This window comes from Penaeus monodon, chromosome 16 (assembly GCF_015228065.2).
Source record: "Penaeus monodon isolate SGIC_2016 chromosome 16, NSTDA_Pmon_1, whole genome shotgun sequence".
NCBI lineage: Eukaryota > Metazoa > Arthropoda > Malacostraca > Decapoda > Penaeidae > Penaeus > Penaeus monodon.
In genome coordinates this window covers 11,053,784-11,056,283 of record NC_051401.1, presented here as the reverse complement: position 1 = coordinate 11,056,283, position 2,500 = coordinate 11,053,784, and the positions used below count along the sequence as shown (strand labels likewise).

Below are 2,500 nucleotides of genomic sequence, written 5' to 3'. Positions count from 1 at the left end.
TTTTTTTTTTTAAGGGGGAAGGGTTGAGAAAGGAAATGAGAGAGGGAAGAGAAAGAGGAGGGAGGGAAATGGGAGGGAAGAGGAAAGGGAGGGGGCAGAAGAGGAGAAAGGAAAGGGACAGGGACAGGGAAGGAAAAGGGTACTGAAAGAGGGAGGAACAGAATGGTGGAAGGCAAGAGGAAGGAGAGAAAGAGGGAGGAAAAGAGAGAACAAAAAAGGGTGAGAAAGGAAAATTGAAAAAAAAGAGAAAGGAAAGGAAAAGAGGAGGCAAAGAGAAAGGGAGAGAAAGAAGAAGAAAAGAAAAGTCTTCAGTAACGGTGGTTCAGTTTTCCTTCAAGATATTCCATTGTTCCCTCCTTCCTCCTTTCGCTCTTTCCCTCCCTCTCCTTCTTCCTGTACATGTAAGTACGTCACTCCTACTAATAATTCATGAGAATTTCACCCTTATTAACCACCTCGGCCACCGCCATCCCCCCCCCACCCTCTATCCCTCCCACCCCCACACCCACCCCCACTAACATCCAACGCAATAGCAGTTTCTTACCTGAAGACCCTCACCCGTGTCTCCCTCCTGATTTGAGACCCCTCATCCTCCGTCCCTCATCCCCCTCCCCCCCCTCTCCCCTTCCTCACAACCGCCAAGGGTCGTTCCTCATTCTCTCGGACGTCTTGTGGTCGTCGTGAAGAGTCGAGATTTCAATGTTGCAACTGTGAGTGTCTCTTTTACGAGCTTATAGTGCAAAGGGTTGGAGGCCGGATGGAGGCATGAGGAGACGGGTGTGAGTTGCGTAATGAGTTGACTCGATTGTGAGGGAAGGAGGTGGGCGGGGGAGGTACAGGGGGAAATGAGGAGAGAGAATGAAAAGGAAGAGGATAAATAGACAATCTTATAAGAAATGGGAAGATAAAAAAAGAAATATATATATATATGTATATATATATATAAATATAAATAAATATAAATAAATATATATATATATATATATATATATATATATATATATATATATATATATATATATATATATATATAATATATATATATAATACAAAGGAAGTGTGGTGTGCGAGTAGCGACAGAAACAGAAATTTGGTAATGTAATAAATGCCAAATACCCACAGAGAAAGGTCTTTCGAAATATTTTTTAAAAAATCAAAATTTCAAACGAAGATATAAAAAAACTATTCTAAAAATTAACTCCAGATTTCTACTAACTCCACATGCCCAACATACTGTTACATTATATTTTATAGAAATTAAAAAAAAAATCCAATCATCTGTGTTCGAAGGCGAATCAGAAGGCAGAGAGAGAGAGAGAGAGAGAGAGAGAGAGAGAGAGAGAGAGAGAGAGAGAGAGAGAGAGAGAGAGAGAGAGAGAGAGAGAGAGAGAGAGACAGAGACAGAGATCCAGAGAGAAAGATAGAGAGAAGGAGAGCGACAGAGAGAGAAAGACAAACAGACAGACAGACAGACAGACAGACAGACAGAGAGAGAGAGAGAGAGAGAGAGAGAGAGAGAGAGTAGGAGAGAGAGAGAGCCAGACAGACAGACATAGAATTAAAAATTTGAAACAAAAAAAATTATAATTTCCACACCCTATCCAGAAAGAAGCGGTTGCTTATTTACAATTTCTTGTTTACAGTTAAAAATAATGAAAGTTACTTCCTTATTTACAATTTCTTATTTACAGTAAAAATGAGAGGGCTCTCGAAGCCTTGATTCTCACCGAAACATCTTGCCAATACGTGCGTAGCGTTGGGATGAAATTTGATTCTCATAGCTGGCGATAAGTTGCCATTGAGGGTTGTGCCGACTCGAAATGAAAGTGGTGGATTAAAGAGAGGAGGAGGAGGAGGAGTGGAGGAGAGAGGAGTAGAGGGGGAGGGAGAGAGGAGAGAGAGAGAGAGAGAGGAGGAGGAGAGGGGGAGAGAGAAGAAGGAGAGTGAGAGAGAGAGAGAGGTGGGGGAAGGGGGAGGGAGAGAGAGAGAGAGAGAGAGAGAGAGAGAGAGGGAGAGAAAGAGAGAGAGAGAGAGAGAGAGAGAGACAGAGAGAGAGAGGAAGAGAAAAGGCAGAGGGGGGAGGTACAAAGAAGAAGGGAGATAGGTAATGGAAGATGGAGAGATGAAAGAGAGAGAGAAGTAGAGATAATAAGAATGGAAGCAAATTGCGAGATCAGAAAATAATTGAAGTATTTTAGACGACAGTTTAGATACTCATTGTCTAATTGGAGTGAATGGTCGTTACTGTGCGTGCGTACAAAAAAAAGTGTAGATACGTATCCCACTGTGAATTGTTTTACGCATTGCTTCAAACAAACAATTGAATACATCAGCAATTGTTATGCAATTGTCCCCTCTTTTGTTTTTTTTATCTCTTATCGTTTATTTTTTTTAGCTTTTGACATTTTTGTTTTCGTTCTTTATTTTCTATCCATTTTTTTTTTCTTACGTGAACTTTCTCCCTTACTCCTTGTCCCGCGTCCCAAAAATATTCGCTCAT

At 41.2% G+C, this 2,500-nt stretch overlaps 1 protein-coding gene across 2 annotated transcripts in view; it reads left to right on the top strand.

Annotated features, from left to right (window-relative positions):
• LOC119582507 (lachesin-like) overlaps positions 1-2,500 on the top strand; it is a gene marked incomplete at its 5' end in the record, with an annotated part of 45,368 nt that overhangs the window by 32,455 nt on the left and 10,413 nt on the right.